Genomic DNA, 18,526 nt, shown 5'->3' on the forward strand with positions numbered 1-18,526 from the left:
TGAAACTGAAGGAGAGACAATCCACCGCTTTTTTTATTATGTAACTGCAACATGTTAACCCTCTACTGGTATCATACCTCTGAGAGGTCTCGTTTTTTCTCACACCCATCCCTCTCCCTTCCTGTACCTTTGAGTTAGATTGTTGTGTACGTGCCGTGAAAATCTCTCACCTGTATTGTTATCTGACCTTGAGTTTTATCATGGCAAAGTTGCGGGTCTGTGTCAGAGATGTATGATACCAGTTATGGAACTTTCTCTAGTAAATATTGCCTTCACGTTTTTGTGCTTGTTGTGACTATTTTGGATTAATGTCATATGATGCGACATGTTGTTCATGAATTGCTTGATATTAGAAAACATGTACTTTTTGTGATCCAGAACTTAAAAGAAGAACAAAATATCTATCCAGAAGTGTAGCAGGCCAATCTGCCTGGCATGCACCAGAAAAATCTGTCACGACTGCTTTGTGAAAGCGATATATATGTATATATTCTACGTTAATACAAACGATAATTTTCACTACCAGTTTGCATGAAAACTAAATGGTTATTAATATTAGTACTTCCTAATAAAAAAAAACTGTTCTCCAAAACACAAAAGCATTTTATCTCCAAAATATTAGATTATAAATTCATATTCTTTCATAATTTTCATTTTTATTTTTAAATTGAGTGTTATGAAAATTAATAATAAAAATAAAACAAAAATATAAACAGAATTATATATATTTTTTTTTAAAAAAATGCTGCATTTTACATGACATGTTGTCCAATTTGTATTATATACAGGGTGTTTCCATGATCTTCTTCCAAACTTGTAGGGTGGCTGGAGACTGACCGAAGTACCAATATTATGATGAACCTTGGTCCGAAAATGCACCATTAAAAAGTTGAGACAAAACTATTTGGGGACTTCCTATGTCAGTGGAATAAGACAAGTGAAAGATGTGGCTTGTAGATTTAATACGGATGTTACTACAGTGTATCGTAGCACACTACGACAAAAACGTTACAGTAGTTGTTCAAAATGGCAGCCCCAAACGTTGATGCAGGCACGATTGCATTTCAACAAGCTGTCGCATCTGCTGTAACATCCCCGAAGTCATTCTGACGATATCACAACCAGCAAGGATAGTTGTCAAGAGGGGATGCAAAAGGGTGTCCCTCAGCTCAGCACCCAATCGTCAAACATTTGAGTGAGGAGGACCTGTTGGCAAGAATCCTTGCTATATCGTCAGAAAGACTCCAGAGCTTCGTTCAAAGCTGGGGGCTGCCATTTTGAACACCTACTGTAACGTTTTCATCATAGAGTGCTACGATACACTGTAGTAATGTCCGTATTAAATCTACAAGCTGCATCTTTCAGTTGTCTTATTCTACTGTCATATAAATCCCCAAATAGTATTTGCTTATAACTTTATAATGGTGCATTTCTGGACCGAGGTTCCCATTGGGCTTTGGGTCAGTCTCCATCCACCCTGTAAGTGTGGAACAAGGTCACGGAAACACCCTGCATTTCTTGTCCTCATTTCTTTTCAATTGTGTTTTCTTTCAAGTACTTCAAAATGTACATAACAAGAACATGAAACAAATAAATTACTTAAAATATAAGAAAATAAAGTTTTAGATAATGAAATATATTAGGTGTCTGTCAGACACCTTGATACCAGTTCGGGTACATTATGAGATCATACCAATTAAGGATTAAAAAGTCTTGAACATTTCAAAAACCTCTTTCTTTGCATCCTCTGGGTCTAGAGAAGTTCACATACCTTCAGTAAAAAAAAAGTACCCAGAGTTTGGATGGTGAAAGTCCCACATTGGAGGTATCAAGAATTCATTTTGTCCGTAGGATGGCAGCACTGTACTGAATGAAAAATCAGAGGGGTAGAGTAATCTATACATCAGTTTGTGCACAGCAGCTGTTTACCTTAGTTGTGTTGACGAGTGTCCTGCGATTTGTAGAATGGAGACAAATATCGAGCAAAGAATTTGTTTGAAATTTTGTGTTGCCAACGGACTGCAGTGTGCGTTGCATGCGTATGCATGGTACAAGGTTTTCAAAGAAGGCAGAAAAATTTTTGCTGATTTGCCCCATTCTGTCGACCTTCCACTTAGACGACTGACGAAAACGTCGGAAAAATCAGGACAATGGTGCTTGAAAACCGGCATGTGAGTGTGAGAGAGGTGGTAATAGTGTTGATAAAAACATGTGTCAAAAACATATCACTTCTTGCCACCCTTCTTAGCCTTCGCTCCTTTGGAGGAAGCAGCTTTGGTTTTGCTTGATTGTACTGATCTTTTTTCCTCTACCATTACGATAATACTTCTGGTGATGACTTTCTTCACCTTCTGAGACTTTGTTAACTTCCGTTTATTTGCAGCCACTGGTTTATCTGTAAGGGAAATGATGAAACATGGTTAATTAATTTAACTACGCAAATGGCATGTTTACATATTTTATGTTACAAGCAATATCTTACTCTGGTTCTGTAGATTAACCACAGCATAAAGAATAGAGATTCTTCATTTACTTTTTGTATACTAGTCCCGCCCTGTGGCTATGCAGTTCAAGACATCACTTTTGGCTCAGGCTACAGGACGTGCGCTGGTTTAAGTCTCCTGGGGGCAAGTGTAACAACTTTTCTCTTAAGATATTGACCAGTGTATGGGACCAGTGGCCACTCACCATCATGAGGAAATTGGTGAGTTAGAAATGAGTAGCATAACCCGGTTATGGGAACTTACAACAACTTGGGGTTTGTCATGCTGACCATGTCACCCCATAAGTGGTTGAATGATCACCCACCTTTTCTGAGGCATGTAGGAGGGAGACCGGCAGTTGGTAGGTAGCTCTTGGCCCTCAATAATGGCTGTTGCACCATGAATTATTTTAATAATACATGTTTGGACACTACTATTTGATTAAAAATTATAGATACTGAAGATCGAACTCCCATTAAAAATTAACCAATAGACTTACATAAAAAAGAATTACATCAAACTTTAGCTTGTTCAATTCTACGTTAATCTATGCTAACCAATTTTTCTTTTTCAAATAAGCCTTATATTTATTATCGCTGTGAGAAAAAAAAAATGGGGCAGTTTATTTGAGTTTTGCAAACTATCACTCTGTTTGAAATTCTGTAAACAAAAAATGGGTTGTCTGATCTTTATGCAATTTTAGTACGATGCAGGCAGAAATGTTTTAAACACAATTATTAATTTTCAGGTTTTCAAAATTTTTCAATAAACCGTTCTTTTCAAATTTGCGAAACTTCTTTCAATGGTTAGCATTGATTAACGCAGAATTAAACAAGCTAAATTTGGATCTTTTTTTTTTGGTAGGTCTATTGGTTAATTTTTAATGGGAGTCCAAACTCCGAGTATCTATAATTTTTAATCGGATAGTAGGTGAGTGGAGAATGTTACATAATTTGAATTCATGTCCGGATATTATTAGAATAAATAAATCAAGACGACTTAGATGGGCAGGCCATGTGGCACGAGTGGGAGATTGTCCAGGATAGGGACAGATTTTAGGCTTGTGTTGCTGCAGCCATAAACCTTCAGGTTTGAGAATGGAAAAGACAGTTAGTTAGGACACTGGGAATGATACTGCTCAAATTTTTCTTGGATTTCTTTACAATTTATTAAGTGTTAACGCCAGGTGGAGCCGTTTTCACCCGTCACTTCTGTTATGGTAAACACAAAGTGAAGTAAGAGAGACAAGTGCTGCTGGTTGCACCAGGATGAGACGGAAAAAGGAAAAATATGTGGCACAAAGAACAGGCATGTCACACAGTGAGACACTCACATAAGAAATAACACACTAACATCCAAAGTTTGCCTGCTGGTTTTATTTCAGTTGGTAGGCAAAAGATGGAATGGATGATTGAAATTAAATTTATGGAAGCATTCAATTCAAATGGGAACCCCTTGTAAACAACAAGGTTTGATGTGAATTAAAAGTGTGTATTTTATTTGTTTCATTATCATGTAGACTGGAATCCGTTAATATCAACATGGATTTGATTGATGTGTTTACCTTTACTATACTTTTCTGCCACTTTTGGCTAATCACGAAGATAAGGATGAATGGTGAAAAGATGAAGTTGATGAAAAGAACACACAAACCCAATCCAGGATTATACTGGTTGTAAGCTCAGATGCCAAAGTCTTGTTAGTTTGCAACAGAGCAGTACAGGGTGTATTACTTGGAATAGAAGTTGACACTTCAGTAGGGTGAGCCGGGGTAAATATTGGACAAAAATCAAACTTTTACCATAGCTCCCACATTTATGTAGTTTTCTAGCCAGTAATTTTTCTGGTAATGACCATTTGATATATCTGTCGGGTACCATTGTTCAAATTTATTAATTCCTTTAAGAAGTAGAAAAAAAAATAAAACAGTGTCCAAAAATTACCCTGCCCTTGGGGTAATTGTTGAACACAGTAGGGTAAATATTGGACAGTATTTTTCAATCTGTTCTGCACAGTACAGAGATGAGCTACAGGGGGTAAATGCTGGACAATGGTGTGTACTATAGGTGCTGTGTGTGAGGTAATTATTGAACACCACATAAGTGCTGTAAAAATGTATAACAGTGAAATCTAGTAAAAATTAGCAAAACTTTTAATTTTTCGGGCAACCTTTTAATAATTTAAGCTATGTTCAAGTACAAACATTGCACAAATGGTGCTTTTTAATCACACAAACTATAACAGGTAAATTTAAGCATATTGAGGTGCTGTCTGTCACCAAACTAACTAATTGAACTCATTAGAACTAAATCCAGTTATAACTAAAAACTAAATACATAACTTTTCAACCTTTAATTTTTTTAGACAGCTTCTTTGTTCAATAGTTTTTCTTGTATGTACACATTGCTTGCATTGTAGAATTATTTTCCTGTAGTTTACGGTTATTACAAGCAAAAGGAAAGAGTTTTTCGTTGTGATGTTTCAGGAGAACACACGCTGCCTTCATCAGACGTTTATTTTCATTTTGACTGTGAATAACTCTAATAACCGTAAACTACAGGAAAATAATTCTTTGTTGAAGTAGACCTACAAACATTGCACCCACATCATCTTCAATAATTACACGATCAGACTGCGGAGTAGGGAATATTTTGTTCCCGAGTCTAGAGATACTTTGAAACATTGGCCTTACTTCATCATTAAAAGTTATTTGAAATGGATTAACTGATATGGTTTACACAGGACCATAAAACACACACAGTCTTTTCAAAATTTCAATCTGTGATTGAGCTGGTCAACAGTACCTTTTGTCTCCAAACCATTTGAGAAATTTCATTTCAACGCTAAGTAGTTTGTCTGAGGTTTCTTCTTCATCTTCATAAAACATATTTTGTATTTTTCCGTAATAGTAACTTGTATCGTAGTACAAAGCATATATATACCATCTTCTTCAATATGTTCGCGCACACTCTGAATGTAAAGTTTCAGTTGTTGAACAATTTGTGGTGTATGTTTCCCATATTGTGCTAGTCCACTGGTTTCATCAACTGATTTACCAAAAGAAATATATGTTTAGTCCTATTCAATTTCATCCATGTCTTCTGTCTCAGAATCTGAAGAAATATGCACATGTAGGGCTGCAGTACAATAATTACCCCATAGCATGCCCAACAATTACCACGCTGTGTCCAAGAATAACCCCATAACTAAACATGCATGTCATACTGTTACTGTTCATCCTACAATGGTGTTTTTCAGCACAAACCACCTTCATACACATATCCAAGACTGGGCATTACAAAATTCACGATTAAGTAAAAGAAAACAAACATATACACAATTTTGTTTCATTTGTAAAAAAAAAGTTAAAACAATTTTTTTCCAAGCGCTTTGGGATATTAATATATTTTTTGAGAAAATGTACTAATCTCATCGCCATAATTTATCAGAGCATTGCTGGATATACAATTAACAAATGTTGGTTGGTTAGATGCAACAAATTATGATACAACATGGTTTTTGGTCCCTGTCCAATATTTACCCCGGGTCACCGTACCTTACATGAATTCCACTCTTTACAGACAGAAACTTCTTATTTGTAGAGTGATGTTAGCTCTCGGAAGCCTATCTGGAAATCACCTGGCTGATTGGCCGAGAAAACCTCTTCAATATTTGCCACCAAGAAAGTTTCAAAAATTATTTCTTATATGTAGCTGATCACTGGTGATCAGGGGTAAATTGATTTAAATCAGGTTGATTTAAATCGTGATCTAAATCAGGTGATTTTATTAGAATAATGTACATAAGGATTTTGGAGATATCAGAAACACTTTTGGTGAAAGTACATTAATCTTGTAATCATTTAATGGTGGGTGATTATTAGGTTCTAAGATAGGAAAATAAAGGAAATAAAATATATGTACTGATTGGGGTGAAGCTCATACCAAAGGAAATGTACACACAGGATTTCTCTCTATTCAAAATTCAATAATTTTATGGGGAAAAATAGCACACATTTTGTGTAGAAAAATATACAAATACTAATCATGTTAAACCATAAATAGTGTCAATATCATTAAACTGTAAATAAACATGGCAGCTAATATTTTTTCAAACTATCATTAAAAAATCTCCAAAATTCAGCTAAGAAGACTATAAACATATTTAAGTTAATAGGGTGAGTGCACCAGTAAATGACTATTCCCAAATACTGCGAAGCAAAATAAGTCTTGGAACAAACTGAGCCAATAAGAAATGGGCTTACATTCATCTACAATCCATATTCTCTTATGTAGGTTGTGATTGGTTTGTCCAGGTCACAAGGTAGCGGGTTCAGGAGCACACTTGTTTGAGTTCAGCAGACGAGATAAAGAATCTGATATTGCTAATAAGTTAAGGATTACTACATTGCAATCATGTGTACAAGAAACATTCAAGATGTGTGAAATTTGTGCTTATGTAATGGTTACATGATGAAATCATAATAATGGGCTATTCAAAAATCACACATTCTCTGTTGTGCATTTAATTGCAAGAAACAGGGTGGCTACAAACAAGCAGAAATGAAATTCCCTGACTTTTCCAGGTTTTCCAGGACAAAATTTACATTTTTCCCTGACAATTACAAACTAAATAAATCGATCCTTTTGCAAATAGAAATAATAAACTCACACAGGTCCACGTATGGTTTTGTTAAGTACCAATATTATCTTCTATGAAATTGACGTAATTTCTCTATTCTCTATGATTTGAATTCAAACTGCAAAATAGTGAATTTTGAAAATTGTTACAATTCACAAGCAAGGGAAGGATTACGGAATTTTGTCATACGCAGTAAGTTTAAAATAAAATACTTGATTATTTTTAAAGTTACGACTAAATGAGATAAGAGTGAAGAGTGAATGATTAAGAAATACAATTTGTAATTTATCAGTCTCCTTATACATTCTCGCTATTATATGTTGATATTTCCACTGAGGTTTGGAACCCTCTGCTTGCAAGAACCATGAGTGCAGACTCATTTTTTAATGCATAAAGCTACTTCTCTCTTCCCTGTAAAGCAAACAACTTAACTCTTGCATATAAGTGAAACAATTGAATCGAACAAAATAAAGTGTCATATTTCCTTACATTATCAATGGGATTCTGCTTCAATACAGTATATCCAAGTGAAGTACTGTGAAACTGACAACATGCAGTTATACCATTAATGCTGATGAAAAGGGTACGTAGGTATAAGAAATTAAATGCAAGGAATTTATAGAATTGCATTGTATAGGTACCTGATTTAGCTAACCACACATTAAAACAGGAAAACACTAATAATGAAAGCTTCTGAAAGTTCATATACGAGGGGCATCCTGAAAAAAGCTCCAATGGTGTCTATACCCAGCAATAGTGGTCGGAGAGGGGACACACACACATGCAGGCAGGAAGAAGTGGCGTGTAGCTGTAATCTGGTACAGTTGCAATGCAGCCGTTTTAGGACAGTTCTAGGTTAAAGATTGCAGCTCTCATACAGTCTCCCACCGACTGCGATGTAGCCTACATTGCACGCTCAGAATCTGGCACAGAGCCACCAGCAATCTTGTGAGGTGTGCAGACCGGATGTTGTGAGTGATAGTATGGTCAGACGATGGTGCAGACAATTCACGGAAGGCCAATCGAATGTGCACAACCCCATACAGCTGAGTACACACGGACCCTTTGCATCACTTCAGGTGAGTTTTCTTGGACAACTCCCTGTACAGCCATGGTCTTGCATGTACCGACTTTCATCTCTCTGTTTAACTGAAGAGGTTTCTGGCAGGGCAAGGATTTGACAGATACACTGCGGTAGAGATAGTTCCAGTCTTTGCTGTCAGACACATATGCCATGGGTATACAAAATTTAGTGTCATGCTAGGACAAATGCCAGAACAACGGTGGTGATTATGCCGAAAATTAGGTTAGGACTCATTGTTACTAATGCAATAAATTAGAACTGATATTCTTATTTTATTTATGCCTAATCAGTAGGGACCTTGATATTTTGTTATTTTTTTTTAAATTGGTGTATTTTCTTCTTATTTTTTTTTTAGTATAGTGTTATTTTTCCCAAAATTCACATTTTCAGTTTAGCGCATTTTCTGGCAAATATCTGAAATTATACCTTCATGGTGTTTTTAAACTACTGTTTCAAATTGAAAATTACATGGCTTACGCCTCTTCGTGAGAGTTTGATATGTTGAAAGTTATTTTGGGAAAGTTACTTTCCATACAACTTTTTTTAATTTTAAGGTAAGGATTTTAGCTAATGGAATTTTCCCATTATTAACTGAAGAATGCATAATGACCATAAGTGGCGACGCACCCAAAAAAATTAAATCAATCAATCTCACGTGACAGATACGGATATATTATGGCACCAAAAATTGGCATTATCTTTTTTTTTTGACTTCTTTGTGTTACGTTTCCCAAAATTCGCGTTTTTGTTTTAGAACATTTATCTGACAAGTATACCGAAATGTAATACTCCATTGTGGTTTTAAACTATTATTTTAAATTGTAGGTCACATGGTCTACGTATTTTCGTGACAGTTTGATATGTTGGAACAGATTTTTGAGGAAGTAAAAGTAAAGTGCTCCCCTGCACTTTTCCATGAAGGTGTATAGGGATGTGGAGTTAGGGCCCCACACTTTCTTGATCACAGCTGAAGGCAGGGGTGATGTGATCAGCACCACGCTCCTGGCTACCTTTATCCCTCAAAGTTTCCTCAAGGTACCAGCTTCATATGATGCTGGGTGGGCGCCGGAGCAGTTTGAATATGTGGAAAACATCCCGGTTCTCCCCCGCAGGGATCGACCCTGGGTCTCTCGCATAGTAGTTAGACGCCCTAACGACTGAGCTCCATTATTACTTACTCGACAAATGCCGATGGTGCACACTTAGCTTGGTAATTCAAAACATATCTCGCATGACAAATACTGTAGATGTGGCTCCTGTGTGACGGTAGATACGCACTCGATCTCCTGTTAGAACCCTGCCACTTTGCTCTGTGATGCAAATGGTTTTGATAGAAGTTGAAAAAATCGTGGGAAATACATGATTTAATGTGGCTGTCGGAATTAGTCTATGTACGTAGCACGTATCCTAGGTGGAGATCAAGTGGGTTGCCCACCCCCCTTCCCAGGTAAATGTTTCAGTATACACTATAGTTTACTCTTGAGTAAAATGTTGGAAAACTTGCATGTTCTATGTACACAAACATGGCCTAGAAAAGACAAGAATGGATTTCATGGAATTTTTCGTTGTTTTAGGACATTTCCTTTTAAAAAATCGCTAAAAACGCCAACAATTCGCATTTTATGCCAAATTCCCATTATTTCGATATTTCGAAAGGGCGAAAAATGTGTCCAGACATCACTGAACATTCCTAACTTCGCAGCAATTACCATTTTTCACGGTTTTCGCGTTTGAGAAAAATGAATGTCCCTACTAATGGGAAATTACTTTCTGGCCACCCCTCGTATAAATCAGTAGATGGAAAGTGAAAATTTAGCAGGGCTGGCAGAGAAAAGTCAATTCTTAAAGAAAGTGATTTGCTTTTATGATTGAATGATTCGAGAAAATATGATATTAAAATATTTACGTATTTATTATTAGTATTTTATTTCATAATATTGGACATTAACCTTACTCAGTGAGAGATTAATGACCATCTCTCACGAGTTTAAACAGACAGGACAGAGAGTTTTGTTAATTTTATTGCAATACTAGTGTTGCAGTAAATTTGAGGTTGGGAGCCAATTTTTATAACGTTCACCAATGCAGATTTATGTTTCATTTTTTTCCTGATAGTATTCAATATATATCCCATTTGGTTGGATTCTTCTTGATATCTAAGAATAGTGCAATGTCATTGCAAACGTATGTTAACTTGTGCGAAACCAGTAATACGTCAGGATGATGAAAGAAAACCTTCGTAAGCACTGCTACATTAAATAAGGTGAAGTGAGCCAGAAGAGTAATAAAATTTCAGCAGCATATTTGCAGTCTAAAGCTCTTCTTGTTTATGCATGCGATTTTTGTTGGATGTTGCAGTCCATGATATTTCTGTCGCATGTTGTAGTGATATACTCTGTCGGGTGGCGATATTCGACAAAAATCGTATGTATCAATGGAACCTAGTTGTTTCCATGTACCTTCAGTTAGCCCAACAAAATGCCTTACTACGACGTCAGACAACTATCGGACGGCCCCACCCGCTCGTATCCCCTCCATCTGTTGACAAGTCCCCTTACTACTCCAATACGGACAAGAAAAAATGATAATTCAATGCATTTTCCACGTAATATTTAGAAGCTTAACCTTTACTCCCCCGATGATACCATATGATATCATCAGAGTAAGGTCGTACTCGCCCGATGATACCATATGGTATCATGGTGCTGATTACGAAATGGATGTGCTTTTTGGACCTTCATACTCTTATGTTTGGGTGGAAACTCTGACACAGGTCTGGAGCAAGCCTAGGAAATTCATATTGATGACCACCCTCCCCCCTCCGCAACATATCCATGCCAGATTTCCGAACAGAGTTTCACATTTTGGCTCATTATTCAACTTTTATGGCACCCAGGAACATGAAACATGTTTCAATCTCTTTGGAAACGTCCATTCTTTGAAGAGAATACTAACGTTTGCGACAAACTCCAGATTTTTATGTTTTTTTTTTCATTGAAATTCAGTGGTCACGCCCCCAAATCCCCCTTCCCCGGCGTTCTGAATTGTACACGGTTTCGTGCTATGATACTTTAGCTCCACAACAAAACTTATCCGAAGTAGTTTGCTCCCATAGTGGCAGAGTTATAACAATTTTCCTCAAAAAATGCAAATTACAAACAAAATCACTTTTTGGCTTATTATTCAACATGTATTGCACCCAAGAACATGAAACATGTTACGTTCTCTTGAGAAATGTCCATTCTTTGAAAATAATACTAAAGTTCGCGCCTTCTTCCCAAATAGCGGGAGAAGAAGGGGCAAACTCCAGATTTTTATGGTTTTTTCATTGAAATTCGGGGATCGCGCCCCCAAACCCCCTTCCTCGGTTCGGCGTTCTGAGTTGTACACGGTTGCATGCTCCGATGTTTTAGCTGCAAAACAAAACTTATCCGAAGTAGATTGCTCCCATAGTGCCCGAGTTATAACAATTTTCTGAGCAATATGCAAATTACCTATTTTTCGTAAAAAACAGAGTTTCACATTTTGGCTTATTATTCAACTTGTATGGCACCCATGAACATGAAACATGTTACGTTCTCTTGAGAAATGTCCATTCTTTGAAAATAATACTAAAGTTCGTGCCTTCTTCCCAAATAGAGGGAGACGAGGGGACAAACTCCAGATTTTTAAGTTTTTTTCATTGAAATTCAGTGGTCACGCCCCCAAATCCCCCTTCCCCGGCGTTCTGAATTGTACACTGTTTCATGCTCTGATGTTTTAGCTGCAAAACAAAACTTATCCGAAGTAGATTGCTCCCATAGTGCCCGAGTTATAACAATTTTCTGAGCAATATGCAAATTACCTATTTTTCGTAAAAAACAGAGTTTCACATTTTGGCTTATTATTCAACTTGTATGGCACCCAAGAACATGAAACATGTTTCATTCTCTTGAGAAATGTCCATTCTTAGAAAAGAATACTAAAGTTCGCGCCTTCTCCCCAAAATAGCGGGAGAAGAGGGGACATACTCCAGATTTTTATGTTTTTTCCATTGAAATTCGGGGGCCGTGCCCCCCCCCCCCAAGCCCTCTTCCTCGGTCCTGTGTTCTGAATTGTACACGGTTACATGCGCTGATGTTTTAGCTGCAAAACAAAAGTTATCGGAAGTAGATTGCTCCCATAGTGCCTGAGTTATAACAATTTTCCTCCAAAGAGTGTTCGAATTTAAAATTCCCGCCGAGAAGCCCGGGCAAGAGAAATTTAACTCTCCCCCCCCCCCTCCTGCCATCACTGGTTTCTGGCGCCGTGGTTGTGTTGCGCATAAAAGGGGCCTAAAAGTTGAGGCCGAAACTTACGAACGAGATTTCCTTTTCCCGTGCACAGTTCCATAACGATATCTTTAAATAAATAAATAATATTAAAAAAAGTCAATGAAGACGAAATTCCCTGACATTTCCCTGACTTTTTTTGACACCTCAAATTCCCTGACTTTTCCCGGTTTTCCAGGTTTTCCAGGTCTGTCGCCACCCTGAAGAAAGTAGAGGGGGAGGTCATGCACTAGATACCAATTTGACATCATCTCTAGTAAATGACCACTGCAGTCAGAAAAGAAAGGAAGATCCAGATGAAATTGTTAATGCCTTCCAATCATCTGCAACACTGACATATAACAAACTACCTCTTTTTGATCTTTGGAAACAAAATCAAAGAGAAAGCTTCTGCAAATGAACCTTGTGATTTTCATTTTGATGAGGAAGGAAATACTGATATGTCCTGCTCATTGCTACATGAAGGAATTATAACACCATTAAGCCTTGCATATTTAGTTTTTCATACATGAAGGAAGTGAACTTCAAAGGAGCCAAGCTGAAATTTCAACACTGATGTGAACATCAATACCTCAGTCTCCAAAAATTCATCTAATGTTGTACGCAGGCCAGTTCTTGGTCACTGACAGTAAGAGGAAAGAATCATCTCCTGTGGTTGAGTGCCAAGAACCAAAAACTCCAGAGGAAGAGTGGGATACTCAGTTACATTGGCCTAAAGTAAATGACAAAAACATAAACAGCCAACAAAAGAAGATCTGAAAGATTACCCTTTGCAATAACATCAAAGAAATGGAAAGGATATGATGAACTAAAACAACGAGGGAGAAAACAGCAACAAGTGAAAGTGGATGTTAAGAAGAAATCAAAAGCTATCACATTGGAAGAAGATAGAAAATAGTGAGACCAATGGATTCAGACTAGATGTCCTTGGCATCTGAATCTGAAGGAGATTTACATTTAGCTTGGATTCACTTTGTTTTTTCTTTGACCTAGAAATAAAGTTGTGGAAAACTGTACTTAACTGGTCATTTACTGGTGCACTCACCCTATGTTAAGTTACAATTATACAGTACATCCAGAATCTGCTGGTGACTGATTTGTGATCAATTTTTGGACTTTTGACCACTGTTTCTTACTTTCTATTCATACTTTCCTTCTGTACACAGATTCTGTCTTAGTCTTCAAGGTTTGTATTTATATACAACACCATGAAAATGGAGACAGTCTCTGAAGCTAGATACGAAGAGAAAGTTTAAAAAAGTGGCTAAAACCAAAAATTTTCTTAACAAGAGTAGAAACAATGCATTTAGAATATCTGAGAATTACTGTCTCCATACGTAGAATACACACTGATGCAGCATAGGAGCATTCAGCTCAAAAGAGGGGAGCCCACATGACATGTTGCAATTATATTGATATTATATTTTTTGAGCATTAAGAATTGAAGGATACGGGAAGCAGTTTTTCTTCAATTTTGATATTATTTCTCACCTCTGGCATGTCAGAGCACCTCATAACTAACCATCACTTCCAGCACATTTGCATACTAAATTATACTAAGTATAAGTATAAATGGATAATTGAATTCAAAATAGGGTTCCCATGTGAACTCGATGTATTTTCAATGAATTTTCCCGAATCCTGAATTATTTTCCAGAGTACTCAATACGCAGTATATTGCGACTTTACTTTTACTACATTTACATTACACTGGCAGATTATAAAGGGTGATTCAAAAAGTGTGTCGGCTTGACATCGCTCGGCATGATGTTGTTACGTGGTTGGCAACAATGGTGTGTAGTTAGTACATTATATTATGTGAACCTTCAGATTTAAAAAGTTGTTGGTTGAGAATTGCTCACCATATTGCTGTCAACCGTCCACCATCAGAATTCAGTCTGTGTGTGAACATGGAACGCTTCACAATGGAGCAACGTGTGCTAATTGTGAAAACGTTTTATCAAAACTGAGAAAGTTGTGCTGCAACCGTCCGATGACTTCGTGCAAATTTTGGGCATGATGAAGCACAGAATGAATCAAGAGTGCGCAGACTTATGAAAAAGTTCAATGAAACAGGTTCATCAGTCAACTTGAAAACATCTGGGCGTCTGCGTTCCAGCCGGTCTGTTGAAAACATTGCGTTGGTTCGTGACAGTGTGATTGTTAGTCCAAAGAAATCGGTTCGTCGCCGTCCCCAACAATTGGGCATAGGATATTCTTCACTGCGGTGAATTCTTGTCTATGATCTCCATTACCGCCCCTATAAAATTCAGAACTGAAAGCGCCCGATCAGCAGAGAGGCGAGATTTTGTTGGCTGGTTTGTGAGAAGACAACAGGAGGACAACGGTTTTGCGAGGAAAATCTTCTTCAGCTACGAAGCACACTTCCATTTAAACGGGTTTGTCAACAAGCAAAATTGCTGCATCTGGGGATCAGAAAATCCATTCACCTTTCATGAAAGGGAAATGCATCCACATGGAGCAACGGTTAGGTGTGTCTTTTGGGCAGGTGGTGTCATCGGCCGTTATCTTTTTTTAAAGATAAAGCAGGACACGCAGTGACAGTTAATGGACATTGATACTGTACAATGATCAGAGATTTGTTGTGGCCTCATTTTGATGCAATGGACATTGAACAGTTATGGTTTCAGCAAGACTTGCCACATGTCCGGTGAAACAATTGCAATGCTTCACGTGAAGTTCCCGGATTGGCTCATCTCTCTTCGTGGTGACCAGCAATGGCCCCCAAGGGTATGTGATTTAACTCCTTGCAATTTTTTCCTTTGGGGTTATGTTAAATGGGAAGCTTTGATTAATATGTTTCTGTCCTTGGTACATGTATTTTTCCAAAATAAAGTTTGTATTTTTATATATTACAACCGGCATAGTTATTTCACAACCTACCCTTAAGGACATAGTTCCTCAAAAATGTTGACATGAGATTACATTTTGCAGGGAAACCTGCTGGTGGTACATCAACAGCTAATGAAGAATTGGGTTATGCATACATTTCATGAAAGCAACATGTGAATACAGTGGGAAACGATGAATTTCATGTACTACGGTCACACTTCGTGGAAAAAATACCTAGCCTACGTTGTTTGTGGTTTTCGCACCTTGAAAAAAATGTTGTGTGTGACGTAAAATATGGTACATTCACCATCCTACCTCTCACCTGGGGATAGTAATCGCATCGGAAATGCATAGTTGGGTAACACTTTACTATAGGGGTGACGGATTTCTTACTTTTTACAGGAGAAAGTACTTATGCAAATAATTTTCTGTAGCGTAGTGGAAGTTCGTGAAGTAGTTTTGATCCATTTTAATGTGAATACATGTTGTTTTCTGCGAAAATCTCTGTCCGACATGCTGTTTCTGCTGCCGCCATTCGCTTTCTGCACGAGAGCACAATGTTCCGTGTGTTAGATGATGTAAACCATGTAGTCAGTGTTTCAAACTTGCCGTGTTTTCACTATAACATGATGTGTCAAGTATTTTTTTTTTAACTATGCTTGCCTAACCTAAACTAACCTTACGGAAAATGGTTTGTGGGACTAATGTGAAGTTCTCAGGGCTAATGTGAATGGTTTGTGGTGTAACGTCAATGGTTTGTGAATGGTTTGCTAGGTATTAGCATAATTTCAAATCCGGTTACGAAAGTACGTATTTTCCGGTGAACAAGGTTGCAACACTACATAAATCGAAAAAACACTCTCACAACGTGCCAAGAACCAGTACGCTATCGCCATAATGTGTGTTACAGAATCGAAATAACGAGTAACAGTAAGTACTCGTAAATGTAAGAATTAGACATTATTTTCGTTAGAAATTCATTATTTCACCTAAAGAAATGTTCTGCAATGCAGAATAGTACGTTAGCAATGTAAAAAAGTGTGAAACAGATGATGATTGATAGGTATCACCCCTATCTCTAATGCTCTTATTTTTCACATTGATACTTACGTATTCTGCATTCCTAAGGATTCTTGAAGTTGGCATTTTGTTTTTTCCACGCAAATAATCTCAATTTTAGACATATCAAGTAATTTTTTTTTTGTTCGCTATCGCTTGTGTTACACGCAATATGGCAGAGAAATCTTGACTGGCGTTGTGCGTGATAAGTGGTTATGCAGTGTTGCAACCTTCTTCATAGAAAAATACCTACTTTCGTGTTATTTTTGTATTTCTTTCCAGGTTCAAAAATGCACGAACCATGCATGGATATCCCAAGAACGATTGATAAATAGCCCCACGAACCATGCACGGCATGGTTAGTTTAGGTTCTGTTAGGTTAGGCAAACATAGTTAAAATTGTTTTTTAAAATTAGAAAAATACATTTTTTTCGGGTTAGAAAACCCCATGAACCGTGCACGGATAGCCCCACGAACCATGCACGGCAAGGTTAGGTTAGGTTCTGTTAGGTTAGGCAAACATAGTTAAATTTGTTTTTTAAAATTAGAAAAATATTTTCTTTCGGGTTCGAAAACCCCCACAAACCATGCACGGATAGCCCCACGAACCATTCATAAATAGCCCCACGAACCATTCACAGATAGCCCCACGAACCATGCACGGCAAGGTTACATTAGGTTCTGTTAGGTTAGGCAAACATAGTTAAAAAAAAAAAAAAAATGAGAAAAATTGAAGATAATTTATTTTTTGGGGCATTCCAATTCCTTCACAATTCCATGGTGAATTATAAATTCTATTGGATCTTCAACGCCGTGCAATTTCACCACACATCCTGTGAACATCATGTTATCGCAAGTTCGTAATGAGAAATGATGAACAGTAACGCACGTTTATTTACGTTCTACAACTGTTACACAGTTACAAAACCGCATATTTGGAAACACTGACTGGTTGTTACGTCATTAAACGGACGCAAAAATTTGGTCCCCGTAGTAGACGGACATCAAGGGAACATCTTTCGTGCATCCGAGTGAAATTAATGTCGGGTAGAATCTAGTTTACATCATTCTTGCCAGTTTACAAAACCGTGCTAGCAGACAGCCGGCGCTCCGGCATCCGTAGGGTAAGTAAGTTTTTATTTTTACTTTGTCACTAACCATTCAGAGGAACAATGTATGCCTACGAGGTTAGGTTAGGCCTGTTAGGTTCCATTAGCACTCGTTTCAGCCCTAAATATGTGCTTCATCATCGAAAAATGTCCTCAGTACGTTCAATCACGCATATCCGGACAACATCGGTTTTTCTCTATTTTCTCCTCGAGGATATTTTTCCTCGCCTTGGGATTTAGTTTGTTGAATTCCTTATACAATAATCTTTCCAACGATATATGACACGTATTCCTTATGAAAAGGACGTAAACTAGACTCTTACCTTAATGTCGACAATTACACGATTTACCGGCAAAAAAATTTAAGCGAGGGGAAATAAACTCATTTCGGTAAGTACTATCTCCTGTAAATATTGAAGAAATACGTTTTACCAACATTTTCAATGGCATTACTTACTGCTTCTTGGAGTCGCTGGTGAGCCTTTCATTTTCTTCTTCAATTTAAGATTTTTTCGAACTTTTTCTTTAACTTTCAACTTATGTTGTGGCATTTCTTCTTTTTGTCACACTTTTAGTTTTGTTTACGGTTTAGTTTAATGAATTTACACAACAAGTAGTAGACAAGCACAGATTATAGTAGTTCGAGGAAGGTGGTGAAGGTAGTGGTGAAGGTAGTAGTATGTCTATGGTGGTGACCGTGGTGACCTCCTTTAGGGCTCACCAATGGGGCTCAGTCAAGTGAACCAACCATATGCCCAGCATGAGCCCCATGCTTTGGCAAGGATCGGGACGATTTTTTTTCTCTTTTCAAAATCTGACGTTCGATACAGGAGAAATCTACCATTTCAATTCAACCGACTCAGAACATTTCCATTTTATATTTAAATGAAAATATGAAATGTGAAATGATTTGCTTCAAGAAGAAGAAGAAAATAACGTAAGACTCACAGACTATATTACGTTTAGAATTGTAAACAAAAAACACGT

The 18,526-nt window shown here is 37.3% G+C and overlaps 1 long non-coding RNA gene across 1 annotated transcript; it reads right to left on the bottom strand.

The window, feature by feature from the left end:
- Window positions 1–725: 725 nt before the first annotated feature.
- LOC145989475 (uncharacterized) lies at window positions 726–18,198 on the bottom strand. The gene is made up of 2 exons (XR_014441857.1): window positions 17,997–18,198; window positions 726–2,395 (listed from the first exon to the last, which is right to left on the bottom strand). It is a non-coding gene; the product is annotated as an uncharacterized LOC145989475 (long non-coding RNA).
- Window positions 18,199–18,526: the final 328 nt, after the last annotated feature.

Source organism: Lepisma saccharinum, chromosome 6 (assembly GCF_977018435.1).
Source record: "Lepisma saccharinum chromosome 6, izLepSacc3.1, whole genome shotgun sequence".
In the NCBI taxonomy this organism is placed as follows: domain Eukaryota; kingdom Metazoa; phylum Arthropoda; class Insecta; order Zygentoma; family Lepismatidae; genus Lepisma; species Lepisma saccharinum.